The following is a 6113-nucleotide window of genomic DNA, read 5'->3' on the forward strand; positions in this document are numbered from 1 at the left end:
ACTTTATTTTGATGATTGGATGAAACAATACATCTGGGAATTCTTTATATGTTAAAAATATTAAAACATGGGAATGCAAAGTAGAACAATAACTTTGAAACACAGTTTGACAATTTTTTACAAAATTAAACATACTCTCACCATGTAATCCATGAATCATGTTCTTTGGTATTTACCTAAAGGAGTGAAAAGCTTATGTCCACACGAAAACCCACACATAAATGTTTATAACATCTTTACTCATAATTTGCCAAAATTTGGAAGCAACCAAGATAACTTTCAGTGAATGAATGGATAAATAAACTGTGGTATGTATAACACACATGGTACATCTGGACAATGAGTAATATTTGTCACTAAGAAGAAATGAGCTATCAAGTCATGAAAGGACAATGGAGGAAACTTAAATGCATATTGCTAGTGAAAGAGGCCAATCTAAACTGGCTACATACTATATGGTTCCAACTATATGACTTTCTAGAAAAGGCAATACTATGGAGATAAAAAGATCAATGGCTGCCAAGGGTTGGGGGGAAAGAGAATGAAAAGGCAGAGCACAAAGGATTTTTAGGTCAGTGAAACTACTCTGTATGAAACTGTAATAGTAGACATATGTCATTATATATTTTCCCAAAACCATAAAATGTACAATACCAATAATGCACCCTATTATAAATTATGGACTATGGGTGATAATAATATGTCAATATTTTTTTTTCTATAGGCCCAATAACAGTTTTTATTCCCTTGGAACAAAGATCTGCAGTAAAGAAACTTCAAAAAGGAAACATAAACATGAACAACAAAATGACACTAGGGTGTGTGGCAGGTAGATGGCACACTTCACAGTGGACCTGGTCATGCCCTGGGTTCTCAGATCAACATTTGCCCCATCCCCAAGTGCCCATGATATAGATGGAGGGTGGAGGCAGTGAGGAGGAAATCTTCCCTACTCTATGCAAGGGAGATGAATGTGCCAGTCTCTTCTGAGGTCTCTCAGGGACGTCAAACCCTTGCCTCAAGAATAGAGGTAGACAGGTAAGAATGAGAGGGGCCTGGGCATCACAGATAATTAGAAAGTATTCACAGACCCTTTGTGGCTGACAGAATCTATGCTTAAAATAGTACCACAAGAGAAGCAACAGTTGGCTAAGACAGCTTTGTGTTTCATGGTAAACATGTAGGTTCATGCCTTAGAGATTAGTAAATAAATCTCCTTCTTGTATATCCCAGGTGTTTTTCAAACTGCTGCTTTTATGCTAAATCTCTTCAGGGTTATTTGTTATGCTGGCTTTTTTTTTTTTGAAAATGCATATACAGTACTGTATTTATGAGAAGAAAATCCACATATAAGTGGATGTGTGCAGTTCAGACCCATGTTCAAGAATCCACTGTATGTTTAACTTTGTAAAATTAATGAACTCTTTTTCAAAGTGTTTGTACCATTTTACATTTCTACCAGCAATGTGCCAAAGTCCCAAGTTCCTTGACATTTAAGGGAATTTTCAGTTACGTTTTTCTGCCCCACGACTGGGGTGTTTGTTTTTGTTTGTTTTAACACTTTGGTGATGAAGTTATGAATTGTTAAAAGAGCCAAAAAACCTCTTTACAGATGGACAGGATGGAAGTCTACAGTCAAAACATGACATGAAAAGCAAGATTATAGAATATTCTGGCATCATGAATTATCAAAAAACAAGGAAGAGTTTTACCCTCAGACTTTCAGTAACACTTCAAATGGCTAGCAACTTGGCTGGGACCTTACTATAACACTTCTGTCAAAGTCCCTGCTGCTGCTTGAATTGTAAAGGCTGCAATAGAAATGTGTTTCTTTACTTCTGTCCAGGCTAAATGAGGGTCTTCTTTATTTTCAATATCAAACATAGCATCATAGATCCCAGGAAATGATTCTCCAGCGTATTTGTTGTGGCTACTTGGAGCAAAGATGATGTGCCTATAGAATCGCCTCCCTGGTAAACCAAGGGGATCGATGAATGCCCTCTCCAGGAGCATCAGTTGGTCATTCATGATTCTCAGTGCAATGGGATTATTAAGATTAACTTGTGTAAGTCTTCTATGAAAATCCGAAGCAGCATCTGAGAAGTTCTTCACAGCAGAAAATAAAGAATCAAATGATACTCTGTGGTCTCTCAGTTGTTGGTCATGTTTCTTAGATAAATTGTAGATACTTGTTGCATAGTTTTTCAAAGCTTTTGCATAGTCTTCAATATTGAAAGGAATGATTTCAGAGTCAGCAAGCTCTTAAACCAGTGCTCCTCGTAACTGAGCCACAGAAAGCTGTTTTTTAAATGTGGGATCATAAAAATTCTCTACTAATTCAAACGTCTCATAAATCATGTGGTATACCGGGTAACTGCTGTATTTATCTGTTTTCATGTTCTTAGTGTAACGGGCTCTGCCTGAAGCAATTCCAAGTCTCTGGAAATAAGCTTCAAAATCACTTCCAGATCCCAGTTTGTTGATTCTAGGAAAGTTTATATTTTCAGATGAAGGGCCCTTTTCCAACCAGCTTTCATAAAGAGATTTATTCTCAAAACCATCATCTGGGCTAGAGATCTCTTTTGTCAGTTTATACACCAACTGGTAAAGAAGGGGTGTACAGTCAACTCTGAGAGTATAATTGCCTTCTATAGATGAATCTGAGTTGATATAAGCAACACTTCTTTCCTGGAGCGTTTTAGCGTTCTCCTCAGCCCGTTCTGTGGACCCCAACAGCCCAAACTCTTCTGCATCCCAGCTGGCAAAAATGATAGTTCTTCTAGGTCTCCAGCCTCCGCTCATGAGTTTTCCAAAACTCTGGACAATTTCTTGCAAAACAGCAGCTCCACTGGTTGGGTCAATAGCCCCAAACACCCAGGAGTCCCGATGACCTCCTAGAATAACATACAGTCAGGTTCCACAGATCCTCTGATCGTTCCAATTACATTGTAAATCCTTGTAATTTTATTGGTGTTATGAACGTGCATTCTAACCTTCCTGAAGGAATCATTTCCTGCCGGTCGAAACCTTGATCTGAAACGTCACTCTGTTATGCTGGCTTTTTAAGAACAGCAAATCAGTTTCCTGTCATCCTCTGCCTCTCCCAGAGCTAAATCTACTGATTTTTAAATTACCTGCAGTTAAACCCTGCTGATTGTATAAAATTATGAAGTTAAGCCCCACTTGATTTCAAAGCCAATTATGAGGACTTATCTTCCCAGTGCTTGTCCACTGTACATGGGGTGCTTAGTACGGGGTCTGATTATGTCACTTCTGTAAGTTTGTGGGTTCCCTCTCATTTGCTGGGCGGGTGTGTTCCCAACTACATCCTTCCCCCTCCTCAGGTTTTTGACGTGGACTCCTCTGTATGATTAACTGTGGAAAGTCTGTTCTGCCAGTCTTTGGGTCATTTTCAGAGTTACTTGCACTGATGTGGCTGTTCTCTCTGTGTCTGTGGGACAAGGTGAGCTTAGAATCCTTCTACTTCTTCGTCTTCCTCTCTCTCTTTCTTTAGTTTGTCAACTTTTGCTTCATATTTCAAAACTATGACATTAAGGGCATATAAATACATGATAATGACTTCCTGTTAAATCGACCCATTTACCATTATGAAATATCACCACTTTTCTCTATATATCTTATCTTAAACTTTACTTTGATTAACATTAATTTCACTATGCCAGATTTCTTCTGACTCATACATCTTTTACTTTAATCTTATCTGTAAATTTATAAATATTGTAAGCAGCATATAATTATTTTTTTGCAAAAAATTCTAACTCACTTTTTATTTTAATTGTATGTTAAATCCTTTCATATGTAACATAATGTTATTACTTATATGTTCATCATTTTGCTATGTATTTCCTATTTGTCTTGACATTTATTTTCTTTTTCTTCCTTTCCTGTCTTCCATTGTATTAATTATTTTTAAAACATTCTGTTTTATCTCTTCTATTAGCATTTTGTTATAAATTTCAGTATCAGACTTTTGGTCTATAGTTTACATTAAAAACTATAATATGCATTTTTAACATTTTATAGCCCTATAAATTAGTATTTTAACATTTCTCGAATGATATAACAAATGCAAAATAATTTAACACCGCTCACCATCCTTTCCTTTTTTTGCTGCCCTTCTCATGTATTTTACTTGAACATAAATTTAAAACTTCACAAAAATACTTATTATTGCTCTTAAACACAATAGTCTTTTATATGTATATTTATCCTTTCCAGTGCTTTTTATTTCTTAAACTTCTATATTTCATCTGAGATCACTTTCCTTCAGCACGCAGAATTTCTTTTAGTACTTCTTAAAGCCTGGGTCAGCTGGAGATGAATTTGCATAGCTTTTGATTATAAGTGAAATCTCTTTTGAGTCTCTATTTTTGAAGACTATTTATCCTGGGTATGAAATTCTAGGTTGATGGTTTTTATTTTTTCTTATAACACTTTAAAGATGATTTCTTATGTCTTTTATTTCTATTGTTTATTGTTTTAACAATGATGCCTCTTTTTTTCTCTTTTTAAGATGTTCTCTTTGATGTTTTAAGATGTTTTTAGATATTTTAAGATGTTCTTTTTGTTTTCTGCATGTTTTACTAGGAATGTGTGCAAATGTGTGTGGTTGTGTGTTTTGTATTAATCTTACTTGGGATCCTTTGTGATTTTTAAATTTATGAGTTGTATTTCATCACATTTGGAAAATTCTCAGCCAATGTGTTTTCTAATTTTACTTCTCTTTTATTCTATTTCCTCTTTTCTGGTTAATCCATTTTAGACCTTGAGATTGTGTCCTACATCATCCCTTCTGTTTGTCTTGCTGCTTGTTTTTATCTTTTTCCTTTGGAGTTTGGGTATTTTTATTAATATATCTTTGTATTTATTAATGTTGTCTTCTGCCATGTGTGCTATACTGTTAAGGCTATTTAATGAGTTTTTAATTTCAGAGACTATTTTGGCATCCTAGAATGTCCATTTAATTTTTTGAAGATTCTAATTCTCTTTTGTAATACATCTTTTCACCAATCTCCTATCTTTTCTTCTATTTTTATTGAGGTATAATTGACATTTAATATTATTTAGTTTCAGGAGTATAACATAGTGTTTCAATAGTTGTATGCATTGCAAAATGATCATGACAATAAGCCTACTTAACATCCATTACTATACATAATTAAAAATTTTTATTTCATGGGGCACCTGAGTGGCTCAGTGGGTTAAGCTTCTGCCTTCAGCTCAGGTCATGATCCCGGGGTCATGGGATCGAGCCCCGCATTAGGCTCTCTGCTCAGTGGGAATTCGCCCTCTCTCTCTGCCTGCCTCCCCTTCTCTCTCCGCCTGCTTGTGATCTCTGTCTGTCAAATAAATAAAATTTAAAAAAAAAATTTTATTTCTTGTGATGAGAACATTTAAGATTTACTGTTAGATTTAAATAAGATTTATTATTAAATATAATCACCATACTATACATTACATCCCCATGACTTATTTATTTTATAACTAGAAGTTTGTACCTTTTGACTCTTTTCACACATTTTACCAAACTCACACACCTCACTGAGGTCTTCCCTCTTAGAACTGTTCTTGCTGAATCCTGCAAGTTTTAGTATGTTGAATTTCCATTTTCATTTGTCTCAAGGTATCCTTTTATTTCTTTTCTTCACTGGCCCATTAGCTGTTTGGTGTTTAATCTCCACATATTTGTGAATTTTCCAGTTTTCTTCTTGTAACAGATATTTAGTTTCTTACCATTTTCGTTAGAGATGTTATGATTTTAACCTTACATTTGTTAAGATTTCTTTTGTGACCTAATGTATGATTTATCCTGGAGGATGTTCAATGTTCACTTAAGAAGATTGTGTATTCTATTGCTTTTGGGCAAAATGTTTTGTATGTATCGGTTAGTACATCTGGTTTAACGTCATTTCAGGCTGATGTTTCCTTATTGGTTTTCTGTCTGGATAATCATTCCATTGATGTAAGAGGGATATTAAAGTCTTCTACTATTATTGTATTTCTGCCTATTTCTCCCTTTACATTGGTTAATATTTGCTTTATATTTAGGTTCTCCTGTATTGGGTGAATAAATATTTATAAATGCTATATTT

General features: G+C 34.9%; 1 pseudogene; it reads right to left on the reverse strand.

The window, feature by feature from the left end:
- Positions 1 to 1589: 1589 nt before the first annotated feature.
- On the reverse strand, positions 1590 to 3703 carry LOC123943505 (annotated as a pseudogene).
- Between the last annotated feature and the right edge of the window lie 2410 nt (positions 3704 to 6113).

Source organism: Meles meles, chromosome 6 (genome assembly GCF_922984935.1).
Source record: "Meles meles chromosome 6, mMelMel3.1 paternal haplotype, whole genome shotgun sequence".
Taxonomy (NCBI): domain Eukaryota; kingdom Metazoa; phylum Chordata; class Mammalia; order Carnivora; family Mustelidae; genus Meles; species Meles meles.